This window comes from Euprymna scolopes, unplaced genomic scaffold, assembly GCF_053919585.1.
Source record: "Euprymna scolopes isolate OS-2025 unplaced genomic scaffold, ASM5391958v1 sca1, whole genome shotgun sequence".
Lineage (NCBI taxonomy): Eukaryota > Metazoa > Mollusca > Cephalopoda > Sepiida > Sepiolidae > Euprymna > Euprymna scolopes.
The window spans coordinates 354,131-371,630 of NW_027633102.1; the positions used below are offsets into that span (position 1 = coordinate 354,131).

The 17,500-nt window shown below is 60.0% G+C and overlaps 2 non-coding genes and 1 pseudogene across 2 annotated transcripts in view; all 3 read left to right on the plus strand.

Moving 5' to 3' along the window:
• Positions 1 to 11,528: 11,528 nt before the first annotated feature.
• On the plus strand, positions 11,529 to 13,899 carry LOC145273439 (small subunit ribosomal RNA; annotated as a pseudogene).
• A 398-nt stretch (positions 13,900 to 14,297) lies between these two features.
• Positions 14,298 to 14,455, plus strand: LOC145273345 (5.8S ribosomal RNA). The gene has a single exon (XR_013866339.1). It is a non-coding gene; the product is annotated as a 5.8S ribosomal RNA (ribosomal RNA).
• A 593-nt stretch (positions 14,456 to 15,048) lies between these two features.
• LOC145273598 (large subunit ribosomal RNA) overlaps positions 15,049 to 17,500 on the plus strand; it is a 5,725-nt gene continuing 3,273 nt past the window's right edge. Inside the window, exon 1 of the ribosomal RNA XR_013866421.1 lies at positions 15,049 to 17,500. This exon is cut by the window's right edge and continues 3,273 nt beyond it. This is a non-coding gene — a ribosomal RNA (large subunit ribosomal RNA).

Genomic DNA, 17,500 nt, shown 5'->3' on the forward strand with positions numbered 1-17,500 from the left:
CTCCTCTGCCTCCTCAAGCGCTTCCAGACGCCTACCGACACCACATGCTGCTGGCTGGCTGTCTGTTGTTACAATGGAATTTAAAAAAAAAAACAAACAAAAAACCCCAACTCTATTAAGATTTTCGATAGTTGGAAAATAATAATAAATTAAGATTTTCGATAGATTGAAAATAATGATAAATTGATTTTAGCAGGGCTGCTGAGTTAGCTTATAGGAGCGAGCTAAAGTAAGAAAGAAACACGCCGAAACACACCGACCGGCACCCCCGACGACGACCACGGGTAAACGGCGGGACTTTGCCGCCTCTTAAGCAAGTTTGACTGACGACTACCACGGCTATTCGGCTAGGTAGGTAGGTAGGTAGTCCTCCTCCTCGGCCACCTAGCCGTCGTCGTCGTCGATCGAGCGACCGGGTATATTCAAGACGCCTCTACCGACACCACCACACCAGCGGGCAGTTTAGCGAGCTTGCCAACTCCTCTGCCTCCTCAAGCGCTTCCAGACGCCTACCGACACCACATGCTGCTGGCTGGCTGTCTGTTGTTACAATGGAATTTAAAAAAAAAAACAAACAAAAAACCCCAACTCTATTAAGATTTTCGATAGTTGGAAAATAATAATAAATTAAGATTTTCGATAGATTGAAAATAATGATAAATTGATTTTAGCAGGGCTGCTGAGTTAGCTTATAGGAGCGAGCTAAAGTAAGAAAGAAACACGCCGAAACACACCGACCGGCACCCCCGACGACGACCACGGGTAAACGGCGGGACTTTGCCGCCTCTTAAGCAAGTTTGACTGACGACTACCACGGCTATTCGGCTAGGTAGGTAGGTAGGTAGTCCTCCTCCTCGGCCACCTAGCCGTCGTCGTCGTCGATCGAGCGACCGGGTATATTCAAGACGCCTCTACCGACACCACCACACCAGCGGGCAGTTTAGCGAGCTTGCCAACTCCTCTGCCTCCTCAAGCGCTTCCAGACGCCTACCGACACCACATGCTGCTGGCTGGCTGTCTGTTGTTACAATGGAATTTAAAAAAAAAAACAAACAAAAAACCCCAACTCTATTAAGATTTTCGATAGTTGGAAAATAATAATAAATTAAGATTTTCGATAGATTGAAAATAATGATAAATTGATTTTAGCAGGGCTGCTGAGTTAGCTTATAGGAGCGAGCTAAAGTAAGAAAGAAACACGCCGAAACACACCGACCGGCACCCCCGACGACGACCACGGGTAAACGGCGGGACTTTGCCGCCTCTTAAGCAAGTTTGACTGACGACTACCACGGCTATTCGGCTAGGTAGGTAGGTAGTCCTCCTCCTCGGCCACCTAGCCGTCGTCGTCGTCGATCGAGCGACCGGGTATATTCAAGACGCCTCTACCGACACCACCACACCAGCGGGCAGTTTAGCGAGCTTGCCAACTCCTCTGCCTCCTCAAGCGCTTCCAGACGCCTACCGACACCACATGCTGCTGGCTGGCTGTCTGTTGTTACAATGGAATTTAAAAAAAAAAACAAACAAAAAACCCCAACTCTATTAAGATTTTCGATAGTTGGAAAATAATAATAAATTAAGATTTTCGATAGATTGAAAATAATGATAAATTGATTTTAGCAGGGCTGCTGAGTTAGCTTATAGGAGCGAGCTAAAGTAAGAAAGAAACACGCCGAAACACACCGACCGGCACCCCCGACGACGACCACGGGTAAACGGCGGGACTAACTGTGACTCTCTTAAGGTGTGAGGAGGCTTTGCCTCTTAAGCAAGTTTGACTGACGCCTACCGACACCGGTCAGGTCGGCGAGGCTCCCGGCGGCCCCGAGCGGGACCACAGGTTGCGGAAGGCGTCCAAGTGAGCGGCGGCGACGCCAGGAGGCCCCCGGGGTCGACTCCGCGGCCCCCGGGTCGGTGTGCGGGCCTCCAGAGCTCGATAAAGTAGTGGTGTCGCTAGCGGTCGAGAAGGCACTTTTCGACGCCTACTGCCACCCCCACATGGCGGTAGGCGCAAAACTGGAAAATCGCCGACCAGAAATGTCGCTTCGTATAATCGACGTTTTTTTTGACCACCATTTTCAGGTGTCGGAGGTGGGTCTGGACGAATACCAACACCATTTCTGGGGTTTCACAACCGCCCGGCTTCTCCGACATATGTTGGAAAGGAGTAGCGATCGAGCGAAGGGGGCTGTCGGTAGGCGGCCGCGGGTTGCATGTGTGCCCGGGACAGCACCCCCATCCAACTAAGGGGTGTCCCCCGGGGGCCAGGGGGACCTCGTCCAGGTCGGCCGGGCGCTTCCAGACGCCTACCGACACCGGTCAGGTCGGCGAGGCTCCCGGCGGCCCCGAGCGGGACCACAGGTTGCGGAAGGCGTCCAAGTGAGCGGCGGCGACGCCAGGAGGCCCCCGGGGTCGACTCCGCGGCCCCCGGGTCGGTGTGCGGGCCTCCAGAGCTCGATAAAGTAGTGGTGTCGCTAGCGGTCGAGAAGGCACTTTTCGACGCCTACTGCCACCCCCACATGGCGGTAGGCGCAAAACTGGAAAATCGCCGACCAGAAATGTCGCTTCGTATAATCGACGTTTTTTTTGACCACCATTTTCAGGTGTCGGAGGTGGGTCTGGACGAATACCAACACCATTTCTGGGGTTTCACAACCGCCCGGCTTCTCCGACATATGTTGGAAAGGAGTAGCGATCGAGCGAAGGGGGCTGTCGGTAGGCGGCCGCGGGTTGCATGTGTGCCCGGGACAGCACCCCCATCCAACTAAGGGGTGTCCCCCGGGGGCCAGGGGGACCTCGTCCAGGTCGGCCGGGCGCTTCCAGACGCCTACCGACACCGGTCAGGTCGGCGAGGCTCCCGGCGGCCCCGAGCGGGACCACAGGTTGCGGAAGGCGTCCAAGTGAGCGGCGGCGACGCCAGGAGGCCCCCGGGGTCGACTCCGCGGCCCCCGGGTCGGTGTGCGGGCCTCCAGAGCTCGATAAAGTAGTGGTGTCGCTAGCGGTCGAGAAGGCACTTTTCGACGCCTACTGCCACCCCCACATGGCGGTAGGCGCAAAACTGGAAAATCGCCGACCAGAAATGTCGCTTCGTATAATCGACGTTTTTTTTGACCACCATTTTCAGGTGTCGGAGGTGGGTCTGGACGAATACCAACACCATTTCTGGGGTTTCACAACCGCCCGGCTTTTCCGACATATGTTGGAAAGGAGTAGCGATCGAGCGAAGGGGGCTGTCGGTAGGCGGCCGCGGGTTGCATGTGTGCCCGGGACAGCACCCCCATCCAACTAAGGGGTGTCCCCCGGGGGCCAGGGGGACCTCGTCCAGGTCGGCCGGGCGCTTCCAGACGCCTACCGACACCGGTCAGGTCGGCGAGGCTCCCGGCGGCCCCGAGCGGGACCACAGGTTGCGGAAGGCGTCCAAGTGAGCGGCGGCGACGCCAGGAGGCCCCCGGGGTCGACTCCGCGGCCCCCGGGTCGGTGTGCGGGCCTCCAGAGCTCGATAAAGTAGTGGTGTCGCTAGCGGTCGAGAAGGCACTTTTCGACGCCTACTGCCACCCCCACATGGCGGTAGGCGCAAAACTGGAAAATCGCCGACCAGAAATGTCGCTTCGTATAATCGACGTTTTTTTTGACCACCATTTTCAGGTGTCGGAGGTGGGTCTGGACGAATACCAACACCATTTCTGGGGTTTCACAACCGCCCGGCTTCTCCGACATATGTTGGAAAGGAGTAGCGATCGAGCGAAGGGGGCTGTCGGTAGGCGGCCGCGGGTTGCATGTGTGCCCGGGACAGCACCCCCATCCAACTAAGGGGTGTCCCCCGGGGGCCAGGGGGACCTCGTCCAGGTCGGCCGGGCGCTTCCAGACGCCTACCGACACCGGTCAGGTCGGCGAGGCTCCCGGCGGCCCCGAGCGGGACCACAGGTTGCGGAAGGCGTCCAAGTGAGCGGCGGCGACGCCAGGAGGCCCCCGGGGTGGACTCCGCGGCCCCCGGGTCGGTGTGCGGGCCTCCAGAGCTCGATAAAGTAGTGGTGTCGCTAGCGGTCGAGAAGGCACTTTTCGACGCCTACTGCCACCCCCACATGGCGGTAGGCGCAAAACTGGAAAATCGCCGACCAGAAATGTCGCTTCGTATAATCGACGTTTTTTTTGACCACCATTTTCAGGTGTCGGAGGTGGGTCTGGACGAATACCAACACCATTTCTGGGGTTTCACAACCGCCCGGCTTCTCCGACATATGTTGGAAAGGAGTAGCGATCGAGCGAAGGGGGCTGTCGGTAGGCGGCCGCGGGTTGCATGTGTGCCCGGGACAGCACCCCCATCCAACTAAGGGGTGTCCCCCGGGGGCCAGGGGGACCTCGTCCAGGTCGGCCGGGCGCTTCCAGACGCCTACCGACACCGGTCAGGTCGGCGAGGCTCCCGGCGGCCCCGAGCGGGACCACAGGTTGCGGAAGGCGTCCAAGTGAGCGGCGGCGACGCCAGGAGGCCCCCGGGGTCGACTCCGCGGCCCCCGGGTCGGTGTGCGGGCCTCCAGAGCTCGATAAAGTAGTGGTGTCGCTAGCGGTCGAGAAGGCACTTTTCGACGCCTACTGCCACCCCCACATGGCGGTAGGCGCAAAACTGGAAAATCGCCGACCAGAAATGTCGCTTCGTATAATCGACGTTTTTTTTGACCACCATTTTCAGGTGTCGGAGGTGGGTCTGGACGAATACCAACACCATTTCTGGGGTTTCACAACCGCCCGGCTTCTCCGACATATGTTGGAAAGGAGTAGCGATCGAGCGAAGGGGGCTGTCGGTAGGCGGCCGCGGGTTGCATGTGTGCCCGGGACAGCACCCCCATCCAACTAAGGGGTGTCCCCCGGGGGCCAGGGGGACCTCGTCCAGGTCGGCCGGGCGCTTCCAGACGCCTACCGACACCGGTCAGGTCGGCGAGGCTCCCGGCGGCCCCGAGCGGGACCACAGGTTGCGGAAGGCGTCCAAGTGAGCGGCGGCGACGCCAGGAGGCCCCCGGGGTCGACTCCGCGGCCCCCGGGTCGGTGTGCGGGCCTCCAGAGCTCGATAAAGTAGTGGTGTCGCTAGCGGTCGAGAAGGCACTTTTCGACGCCTACTGCCACCCCCACATGGCGGTAGGCGCAAAACTGGAAAATCGCCGACCAGAAATGTCGCTTCGTATAATCGACGTTTTTTTTGACCACCATTTTCAGGTGTCGGAGGTGGGTCTGGACGAATACCAACACCATTTCTGGGGTTTCACAACCGCCCGGCTTCTCCGACATATGTTGGAAAGGAGTAGCGATCGAGCGAAGGGGGCTGTCGGTAGGCGGCCGCGGGTTGCATGTGTGCCCGGGACAGCACCCCCATCCAACTAAGGGGTGTCCCCCGGGGGCCAGGGGGACCTCGTCCAGGTCGGCCGGGCGCTTCCAGACGCCTACCGACACCGGTCAGGTCGGCGAGGCTCCCGGCGGCCCCGAGCGGGACCACAGGTTGCGGAAGGCGTCCAAGTGAGCGGCGGCGACGCCAGGAGGCCCCCGGGGTCGACTCCGCGGCCCCCGGGTCGGTGTGCGGGCCTCCAGAGCTCGATAAAGTAGTGGTGTCGCTAGCGGTCGAGAAGGCACTTTTCGACGCCTACTGCCACCCCCACATGGCGGTAGGCGCAAAACTGGAAAATCGCCGACCAGAAATGTCGCTTCGTATAATCGACGTTTTTTTTGACCACCATTTTCAGGTGTCGGAGGTGGGTCTGGACGAATACCAACACCATTTCTGGGGTTTCACAACCGCCCGGCTTTTCCGACATATGTTGGAAAGGAGTAGCGATCGAGCGAAGGGGGCTGTCGGTAGGCGGCCGCGGGTTGCATGTGTGCCCGGGACAGCACCCCCATCCAACTAAGGGGTGTCCCCCGGGGGCCAGGGGGACCTCGTCCAGGTCGGCCGGGCGCTTCCAGACGCCTACCGACACCGGTCAGGTCGGCGAGGCTCCCGGCGGCCCCGAGCGGGACCACAGGTTGCGGAAGGCGTCCAAGTGAGCGGCGGCGACGCCAGGAGGCCCCCGGGGTCGACTCCGCGGCCCCCGGGTCGGTGTGCGGGCCTCCAGAGCTCGATAAAGTAGTGGTGTCGCTAGCGGTCGAGAAGGCACTTTTCGACGCCTACTGCCACCCCCACATGGCGGTAGGCGCAAAACTGGAAAATCGCCGACCAGAAATGTCGCTTCGTATAATCGACGTTTTTTTTGACCACCATTTTCAGGTGTCGGAGGTGGGTCTGGACGAATACCAACACCATTTCTGGGGTTTCACAACCGCCCGGCTTCTCCGACATATGTTGGAAAGGAGTAGCGATCGAGCGAAGGGGGCTGTCGGTAGGCGGCCGCGGGTTGCATGTGTGCCCGGGACAGCACCCCCATCCAACTAAGGGGTGTCCCCCGGGGGCCAGGGGGACCTCGTCCAGGTCGGCCGGGCGCTTCCAGACGCCTACCGACACCGGTCAGGTCGGCGAGGCTCCCGGCGGCCCCGAGCGGGACCACAGGTTGCGGAAGGCGTCCAAGTGAGCGGCGGCGACGCCAGGAGGCCCCCGGGGTGGACTCCGCGGCCCCCGGGTCGGTGTGCGGGCCTCCAGAGCTCGATAAAGTAGTGGTGTCGCTAGCGGTCGAGAAGGCACTTTTCGACGCCTACTGCCACCCCCACATGGCGGTAGGCGCAAAACTGGAAAATCGCCGACCAGAAATGTCGCTTCGTATAATCGACGTTTTTTTTGACCACCATTTTCAGGTGTCGGAGGTGGGTCTGGACGAATACCAACACCATTTCTGGGGTTTCACAACCGCCCGGCTTCTCCGACATATGTTGGAAAGGAGTAGCGATCGAGCGAAGGGGGCTGTCGGTAGGCGGCCGCGGGTTGCATGTGTGCCCGGGACAGCACCCCCATCCAACTAAGGGGTGTCCCCCGGGGGCCAGGGGGACCTCGTCCAGGTCGGCCGGGCGCTTCCAGACGCCTACCGACACCGGTCAGGTCGGCGAGGCTCCCGGCGGCCCCGAGCGGGACCACAGGTTGCGGAAGGCGTCCAAGTGAGCGGCGGCGACGCCAGGAGGCCCCCGGGGTCGACTCCGCGGCCCCCGGGTCGGTGTGCGGGCCTCCAGAGCTCGATAAAGTAGTGGTGTCGCTAGCGGTCGAGAAGGCACTTTTCGACGCCTACTGCCACCCCCACATGGCGGTAGGCGCAAAACTGGAAAATCGCCGACCAGAAATGTCGCTTCGTATAATCGACGTTTTTTTTGACCACCATTTTCAGGTGTCGGAGGTGGGTCTGGACGAATACCAACACCATTTCTGGGGTTTCACAACCGCCCGGCTTCTCCGACATATGTTGGAAAGGAGTAGCGATCGAGCGAAGGGGGCTGTCGGTAGGCGGCCGCGGGTTGCATGTGTGCCCGGGACAGCACCCCCATCCAACTAAGGGGTGTCCCCCGGGGGCCAGGGGGACCTCGTCCAGGTCGGCCGGGCGCTTCCAGACGCCTACCGACACCGGTCAGGTCGGCGAGGCTCCCGGCGGCCCCGAGCGGGACCACAGGTTGCGGAAGGCGTCCAAGTGAGCGGCGGCGACGCCAGGAGGCCCCCGGGGTCGACTCCGCGGCCCCCGGGTCGGTGTGCGGGCCTCCAGAGCTCGATAAAGTAGTGGTGTCGCTAGCGGTCGAGAAGGCACTTTTCGACGCCTACTGCCACCCCCACATGGCGGTAGGCGCAAAACTGGAAAATCGCCGACCAGAAATGTCGCTTCGTATAATCGACGTTTTTTTTGACCACCATTTTCAGGTGTCGGAGGTGGGTCTGGACGAATACCAACACCATTTCTGGGGTTTCACAACCGCCCGGCTTCTCCGACATATGTTGGAAAGGAGTAGCGATCGAGCGAAGGGGGCTGTCGGTAGGCGGCCGCGGGTTGCATGTGTGCCCGGGACAGCACCCCCATCCAACTAAGGGGTGTCCCCCGGGGGCCAGGGGGACCTCGTCCAGGTCGGCCGGGCGCTTCCAGACGCCTACCGACACCGGTCAGGTCGGCGAGGCTCCCGGCGGCCCCGAGCGGGACCACAGGTTGCGGAAGGCGTCCAAGTGAGCGGCGGCGACGCCAGGAGGCCCCCGGGGTCGACTCCGCGGCCCCCGGGTCGGTGTGCGGGCCTCCAGAGCTCGATAAAGTAGTGGTGTCGCTAGCGGTCGAGAAGGCACTTTTCGACGCCTACTGCCACCCCCACATGGCGGTAGGCGCAAAACTGGAAAATCGCCGACCAGAAATGTCGCTTCGTATAATCGACGTTTTTTTTGACCACCATTTTCAGGTGTCGGAGGTGGGTCTGGACGAATACCAACACCATTTCTGGGGTTTCACAACCGCCCGGCTTCTCCGACATATGTTGGAAAGGAGTAGCGATCGAGCGAAGGGGGCTGTCGGTAGGCGGCCGCGGGTTGCATGTGTGCCCGGGACAGCACCCCCATCCAACTAAGGGGTGTCCCCCGGGGGCCAGGGGGACCTCGTCCAGGTCGGCCGGGCGCTTCCAGACGCCTACCGACACCGGTCAGGTCGGCGAGGCTCCCGGCGGCCCCGAGCGGGACCACAGGTTGCGGAAGGCGTCCAAGTGAGCGGCGGCGAGAAGCGGAGGCCCCCGGGGTCGACTCCGCGGCCCCCTTTCAGGTGTGCGGGCCCTCCAGTAGGCCTCAAGTAGTGGTGTCGCTAGCGGTCGAGAAGGCACTTTTCGACGCCTACTGCCACCCCCACATGGCGGTAGGTGTAAAATCGGAATAGACCGGACCAGGAATGTCGAGGGGGAAAAAAATGACAAAGTCCTGGTGTGCCTAGCCTACGAGAAGGCACTTTGCGACGCCTACCGACATCCCCATGTGGCAGTAGGCGTAAAACTGGAAAATCGCCGACCAGAAATGTCGCTTCGTATAATCGACGTTTTTTTTGACCACCATTTTCAGGTGTCGGAGGTGGGTCTGGACAAATACCAACACCATTTCTGGGGTTTTCCAGTTTGAAAGTTTTATAAAACATGTTCGGTAGGAAGCACACTTTGGTGTGTCGGTTCGTCGGAGCAGCGACTCTTTGCCTCGTGGTGGTCCGGAACGTCTCTACGGGCTTGTCGCAAAGGCGTCAGAAAGTGGCATCTCCGCCGCCTAGGGCTGTCACCGTTATCGCTGTCGCCGCGCTCCAACTTGTTTTGATCCGCCGCCTTCGTTCCTGCCAACCGTGCGCCCGCTCATCGTCGTTAGGTTATAATACGTGGTACGTGTGTGTGCTTCTCCGTGGACCTAGGGCTGCTCGACGTGTCGAACGATATGTTGGAACAACTAACGGCTCCTTTTCCTGGTTCCATAGTCGTCGTGGTACCCGCGTCGTCAGCCATATCTATGTCCACCATGTTTAGCCGATACGTTTGCTGCAGCTTCTGCTTCCGCCTCAGCGTTCGCCGCTCTCAGCCGCCGCTGTTGTTGCTGCCGTTCTGCCATTCAACCACTACCTGCGAATCTTTCGATGATCGGCCGAACGACCCATCGCTGTGCGACCGATAAATCCTCCGGATTAGGGAGAAACGCCGCCGCTCTCTGCCGCCGTCGAACGGAAAAACGTACATTGTAACGAACGAACGAACGAACGAACGAATTAACGAACGAGCGAACAAACAAACAAAAATAGCCGCGGGGGATGCACTATGTAGATCCTGATCCCCTTGTAACCATACGTACGTTGTTCGATGCTCTCCCGTCCTGGAAGTCGCCGCAGCAAACAGGAGGATGAGCAGCAGCAGGCGCCGCCGCCGTAACCGCCGCCTGCCTGCCGCCTCCTACTCCTGTCAGCGTCCGATCTCACAGCCGTGTGAACGTTCGCTGACACCCGATTTCTTTCCGTCTGGCAAAACCTTGGACGTCCCGCTCGCGGTACACGTGCTGCAGCGACTTCTCGTCCGACAACGCATAAGCGTCGACGTCTGCCGCCGCATCTTCTGATACGTGGACGGTGATAGCGCTAGTCCCTTCTTGCGCCACCTCCACCTTTGTTAGCGCCAAAGAAGATCGATCGAGCAGTCGTGGTCGCAGTCGATTAACCCGTTTTCACCGTCCGCAGTTCCCAAGCCGCCGATCAAGTCGTTGCTCTTCTTGTTCGTTCTTCCCATACCGTCGATTTGCACGGCTGCCGGATGAGCCATCCTCTGTCCGGCGAAGCGCTCACGTCAGTGATCGATACTTGCACCGACAGTCCTCCCGCTCGCGACTCGGTGCTCGAATCGGACTCGTTCGTTTTTATCTCGATGCGATTGTGAAAAGGGGGACCGGTCGTCAATGTCGTGTGTGTCGACGATGTTGTTCGCCCGGTCCGCCGCGTTGTTGTCGTTTTTTTTTTTTTTTTTTTTTTCCCCTAACGTTCGCCGTCGCACGGACGAAAGGGTGAGAAAAAAAAAAAAAAGCTCGAAAAAGCCGCCCAAAAAAATCGGACCGAGGAGCCGCTTGCGAGAACGCGCCATGTGCACGTTGTCTCTCCTCGGTTTTCCGAGCACGAACACGACGCCGGTCGGTCGGTCGGTCGACGAAGGCGACGACGAAGGTGACGGGAAAATTTACGCCGCCGCTGCCCTGGTCCAGCTCCTCCCCGATGACGGCTGTGATGTTGACGTTGACGTTGGCGACGACGACGACGACGACGGAGACGACGACGACGACGAGACGGCATCGATGGCGACCACGATGACGACGACCTCGACGAGTTCAGTCTGCACCTTGACCTCCGATGTCCGTGTGCACTGCCGTCGTGCTGTTTGTCGTTTGTCGTATGTATCGCTGTCAAGGGTGCCGTTGTCGTTGTTGTTGTCGACGTTGTTGCTTGCTCTCTCGTCTCGGTCGGTTGGTACGTTGATGACGACGACGACGACGAAGACGACGACGACGACGACGAGACGGCATCGATGGCGACCACGATGACGACGACCTCGACGATTCCAGTCTGCACCTTGACCTCCGATGTCCGTGTGCACTGCCGTCGTGCTGTTTGTCGTTTGTCGTATGTATCGCTGTCAAGGGTGCCGTTGTCGATGTTGTTGTTGTCGACGCTGTCGTCTGTTCTCTCTTCTCGGCCGGCTGTGACGTGGACGTTGACGACGACGACGACGAGACGGAATCGATGGCGACCACGATGACGACGACCTCGGCGAGTTCAGTCTGCACCTTGACCCTCGATGTCCGTGTGCACTGCCGTCGTGCTGCTTGTCGTTTGTCGTATGTATCGCTGTCAAGGGTGCCGTTGTCGTTGTTGTTGTCGACGTTGGTCGCTTTCGTTCTTTGAGTCTCGGTCTCGGTCCAAGTCAGGGGAGAAACAAAAAAGAGGCCATCAGCGCGGGCAGCGCGCTTCTTCTGACGGCGAACCCCCTCGAAAAATAAATAAACACGTGCCCGTCGTTGTAGTTGTCTGTCTTATGTCGGTCGGTCGGTCGGTCGGTCTGTCGTTCTGTCGAAACAAAGTCCCAAATTCCAACGATACCTGGTTGATCCTGCCAGTAGTCATATGCTTGTCTCAAAGCTTAAGCCATGCAAGTGTAAGTTCACGCCACGCATTAGAACGGGCGAAACCGCGAATGGCTCAGGAACCGGACCTAATCCTCGGGACCGTATTCCTCCTCGGAGGCGATGGATAACTGTGGCAATTCTAGAGCTAATACATGTGACACAGGCCGCGATCGGTCGGCGCGCCGTCGTCGCCACGCCTCGCGCGCTGGCACCCGCGTCGGCCGTTCCGGGTCGCGGCGCTACATATTAGACTGAGACCGATGCGCGTCATTCCGTCCTCCCGTCGTCGGCGTTCCCGCTCGCGGGTCCGTTCGGTGGCGGGGCTCATAGGGCGGCGCGCTCCGCTTTGGTGACTCTGGATAACTCACTGGTCGATCGCACGAGCTTTCACGCCCGGCGACGGGTCTCTCGAGGGTCCGCCCTATCAACTGTCGACGGTCGGTTAAGTGCCTACCGTGGTTACTACGGGTAACGGGGAATCGGGGTTCGATTCCGGAGAGGGAGCATGCGAAACGGCTACCACATCCAAGGAAGGCAGCAGGCGCGCAAATTACCCACTCCCGGCACGGGGAGGTAGTGACGAAAAATAACGACGCGGGACTCTGTCGAGGCCCCGCGATCGGAATGAGTACACTTCAAATCCGTTAACGAGGACCAACCGGAGGGCAAGTCTGGTGCCAGCAGCCGCGGTAATTCCAGCTCCGGTAGCGTATATTAAAGTTGTTGCGGTTAAAAAGCTCGTAGTCCGAACTCGGGTTCGTGGTCGCGCAAGCGGCCCCGGGGCGGCGGCGCCATCGTCCGTCGTTGACTTTGGTCGTCCGTTCGCATTCCCGGCCCTTTCCGCCGGTGTCAACCGCTAGCATACCCGCCACGCGGTCCTGCCGGCGAGGTGGACGAGGAGGTCGTGATCGGGATCCGGGAAAAAAAAAACAAGTGGTCGTCGGTTCGGTTCCGGGAGTAGTCTAACGGGGGGGTGCTACGTGTGTGTGTTTGGGTGCGTTCATTCGCATCCCCGCACTCTGACCCCCGCGCTTCTCTCCCTCTCCCTTTCCGCGCGTTCCTCTTTTTTTTTGAACCCCCCGGTCCGCTCCGAGTCCCTGCTTCGTGTCTTGTCTGCGCGCGTGTTGCGGTCGGCGGTTTCTCCTCCAAGGGTGCTCTTAACCGAGTGTCCGCGGCGGCCGGTACGTTCACTTTGAAAAAATTAGAGTGCTCAGAGCGGGCTGTTCAAGCTTGCATACGATAAGCATGGAATGATGGAAGAGGGCCTCGTCTACGTCTGTCGGTCTCCGTCTACGGCGAGGCAATGATCGAAGGGAGCGGTCGGGGCCACTCGTATTGCGACGTTAGAGGTGAAATTCTTGGATCGTCGCAAGACGAACTGCAGCGATGGCGTGTGGCAAGCACGTTTTCCTCGATCAAGAGCGAAAGTCGGAGGTTCGAAGACGATCAGATACCGTCGTAGTTCCGACCGTAAACGATGCCGACCGGCGATCCGCCGGCGTTCGCTTCCATGACCCGGCGGGTAGCCTGCGGGAAACCAGAGTTCGGTTCCGGGGGGAGTATGGTTGCAAAGCTGAAACTTAAAGGAATTGACGGAAGGGCACCACCAGGAGTGGAGCCTGCGGCTTAATTTGACTCAACACGGGAAAACTCACCCGGTCCGGACACCGGTAGGATTGACAGATCGATAGCTCTTTCTCGATTCGGTGGGTGGTGGTGCATGGCCGTTCTTAGTTGGTGGAGCGATCCGTCTGGTTGATTCCGATAACGAACGAGACTCCGGCCTGCTAACTAGTGCGCCGATGTCAGTGATTTTTACGGCGGGCTCGGCGTCCTCCGTGGCGCTCGGGTCCGGGTCGGTTTTCTCACGCACTTCTTAGAGGGACGGGTGGCAGAAAGCCACACGAGGCGGAGCGATAACAGGTCTGTGATGCCCTTAGATGTCCGGGGCCGCACGCGCGCTACACTGGAGGTATCAGCGGGGACTTCGCCCCGGCCCGAGAGGGTTGGGAAACCTCTGAACCACCTCCCGTGATAGGGATCGGGGCCTGTAACCAACCCCGTGAACGAGGAATTCCCGGTAGGCGCGGGTCAACAGCCCGCGTCGATCACGTCCCTGCCCTTTGTACACACCGCCCGTCGCTACTACCGATCGAACGGTCCGGTGAGGTCCTCGGATCTGGCCGACGACGCCGCCGGGCAGTGCGCGACGTGTCCGTCACGACACTCGTGCATCTACGCCTCGGCGTTCGATGCCTGGAGAAGACGACCGAACCCGATCGTTTAGAGGAAGTAAAAGTCGTAACAAGGTTTCCGTAGGTGAACCTGCGGAAGGATCATTACCGTTTTCCCGTTCGAGACTGGTTTGTTGTTTTCCGGCCTACCTCCTCTGTCTGTCGGCGTCAACGCCTCGAATGCGCGCAAACAAACCTATAAAAGGCGGAGCGAGAGATAGATTTGTGGTGACGCGGAGGTTTTTAAAGCCCCAGCTCTTCTTGCTTGCTTCCGCGTCTTACCACCTGTTTGTTTTTTCGCCCACCGCAAGTGATGGCCGCTTCTTCTTTGCCTTGTCGCCGCTTTATCGTTTTTTTTGTTTTTTTGCAGCCGCTGTGCCACCGCCGCTAGCTAAAAAAACAAACTACTCGCGACATTGCAATGCCGTCACGCCTCCTCGCACAGACCTCCTCGCACACTACTAAATCTATATAAACAAAAACTAATATAAAAAAACCAAGTGCTGAACCCTGGACGGGGGATCACTCGGCTCGTCCGTCGATGAAGAGCGCGGCCAGCCGCGATAACTGATGCGAATTGCAGGACTCAGTGAACATCGACACCTCGAACGCACATTGCGGCCCCGAGATCCCTTGTCTCGGGGCCACGTCCGGTCGAGAGGCGGAACGTTACATGTCTTTCTCCGTTAACGAAACGACATCTTGCCGTCCCCGTGCCCGCCCGGTCCTCGGCACGGTGGTAACCGGGACGTCGCAGGAGCGAGTGACGAGGGGGAAGAAAAATAAAAAAAGAATTGACTCCTTTCAATGTCTTTTTTTTTTTTAAAACCCTCTCCGGCCTCCTCCTTCGTCTCCCGCTGGCAGACCGCGGAGTCTTTTCCCTTTTCGACCGCGTGAAGAAACACTGTGGAGGAGGAGCAGGAGGAGTCTGTCCGAAAGCAGCCGAAGGGAGACCAAAAAAAAAGTACCGACCTAACCGACTGCCGACGTAAGCGCCGCCTGCTCGTCTCGCTCTCTGCCTCATGAAGGTGTCTCTCAGCGACGCCTCGAGCAGCGCGACGAGCACGGCCGTCGCACCGTAAAAAGGTGGCCGCGTCGTAGGCAACGCAACGTCGGATGGGGAGGACCCACGCTTTTTTTTAATTGTTGGCTTCTTCATTTTCGGTCGGACGGGCGCTATATCGGCCAGCCGTCGTCACACGGAGGGTACCGATCGAGATTCCTCTCCTCCAAACACCACACTCTACTAAAAACCGCCGCCCTCGGCTCGGACGAGACGACCCGCTGAACTTAAGCATATCGCTAAGCGGAGGAAAAGAAACCAACCGGGATTCCCTTAGTAACGGCGAGTGAACCGGGAGAAGCCCAACGCCGAATCCCGTCGCAAGTTAAAGGCTTCGGGACGTGTGGCGCATGGGTCGAAGGCAGCCGTTCGTTTTCGTCTCGCATAGTTCGGAGTTCCCTCGATCGGGGCCGCCCGCGGCGGGTGCCAGGCCCATTCGGTGCGGACGGCGAGCGACGGCCTTCGATCCGAGAGTCGGGTTGCTTGGGAACGCAGCCCAAATCGGGTGGTAAGCTCCATCCAAGGCTAAATACCGGGACGAGTCCGATAGTCGACAAGTACCGTGAGGGAAAGTTGAAAAGAACTTTGGAGAGAGAGTTCAAGAGAACGTGAAACCGCCCAGGGGTAAACGGGTGGGACCGCTCACCGCGATCGCGGGGGGACTCAGTCCGGTGCTGCCTAGGCTCGAGCCCAAACTCGATGTGTGTTCTTGAAAGAGAGGCCGTCGCGGCACAGGTCGTCGTTCGTCGTGTCCGCGGGGGACTCGTTCCCCGCGGTTCCAGCTTTTGTGCCCGCGTCGCCGACGAAGGAGACGGGCCGCGTGGATAGCGGGAAGGGAAACGTGGTGACGACCGCGGCGTCGGTAGGTGGCTGCGTCGGTTGGCTGCGACGGAGGGGACTCGTCCTCTCGATCGCTGCTGCCGCCGGGCCCTAACCCGCCGCATCCGTCGCCGCCGCTTCTTCTTTCCTCCTGCTCCCTCCGCGCGCGACTCCGCTGCACCCGTCCCCTTCATCATCGCTCGGCGTAATCATGGCGCGGGCGCTTCGGCGCGACCTCCGCGCGGCCGGCACCGGACGCACTTCCCCTCCGGTCCGTCGTCGCGACCCGTTCCCGGCGTGCAGGTCGAACACGCGGGTTTTTTTCCGTAGGCGGCAGGCGTTTCATCACCCTGAAAACCCCCGTCTTCCCACCTTGTGAAGTCGGGGGCCACCGGCCGTCGGGCCCGCGAACGTAACTGCCCCTTTCTGCCGGGAACGGAGGAAATCTGACACGATCCGTTACACGTGGCGAGCCGGTCCGTTTTGATCCCGCCGGAAGTCGCGTGCGGGCGACGCACTCTGTGTGTCGCTCCTTAGGCGCCCCACCGTCTCGGGCGCGTGCGCGATGAGAGGCGGGATAGGACTGGCGCGGCCTCGCCGTCACGCACCTCGCCGACGTTTCGGGTTCTTGTCGGGGGCAACCCCGCCCGCGCCCGTTTCCGTTTCCGGAGAGGTCGCTCGGCGACGCTTTTTTACTCGAGCCGCCCGCCACCCCGGGTCAGCGACGTGCATCGGCAACCCACCCGACCCGTCTTGAAACACGGACCGAGGAGTCCTGGCCGTTCGCGAGTCGTAGGGGCCACCTCTGACTAACCCCGAAGGCGAAGCGAAAGCGAGAGAGCGTGTAGGAGGGCGTCGATCGGGAGAGGTGTCGTGGCAAAGTCGTCCGGGGGTCGTCGGGGGGTGTCGTCGGTCTCGTGCCGTCGTCTTCTCCTCGCCTCACCCGCCTCCGAGCCGTGCCCGATCCCGCCGGCGCGGCGTTTTCGGCCTTCCGCCGTCGCTGCTGCGGTGCCCGCAACTTTTCCTTTTTTCTCTCTTCCCGAGAGAGATAGGAGAGGGAAGGCTCGTGGCTGACGTGCGGTTGTTTTTCCCTCCTCCCCGAGAGGGGACCGGCGCATCATCCAAAAAGGGGAATTGCCGGGCGCCAGCTTCCATATCCTCCTTCCGCCCATCGGTGAGATCCCGCGGCTTGAACTAGTCCTATTTTGTCGTCGAGTTTAGGCGCTGCGCGCGGGCGCATCACCCCCGGGTCGGTTTCCCCTTTTTCCGAGTACGACTCGGCCGACTCTGGCGTAGCGAGCGACCAGGGACCCGAAAGATGGCGATCCACGCCCGGTCGGGATGAAGCCAGAGGAAACTCTGGTGGAAGTCCGAAGCGCCTCTGACGTGCAAATCGATCGTCGGAACCGGGTGTAGGGGCGAAAGACCAATCGAGCCGTCTAGTAGCTGGTTCCCTCCGAAGTTTCCCTCAGGATAGCTGGCGCTCGATCGTCGCAATTCCATCCGGTAAAGCGAACGATTGGAGGCCCCGGGGCCGTTCACGGCCTCGACCTACTCTCGAACTCGGAACGGGTGGAACGGGCCGACTCTCCCGAACGACGGAGCCGACCCATCCGGCCGCCGCCGCCAGCACGCTTCGCTGGGCGGTTGGTCACCTCGAATGCGAGTGCCAAGTGGGCCACTTTTGGTAAGCAGAACTGGCGCTGTGGGATGAACCAAACGTCCGGCTAAGGTGCCTAACGCGACGCCCATGAGATCCCCGAAAGGGTGTCGGTCGATATAGACAGCAGGACGGTGGCCACGGAAGTCGGAATCCGCTAAGGAGTG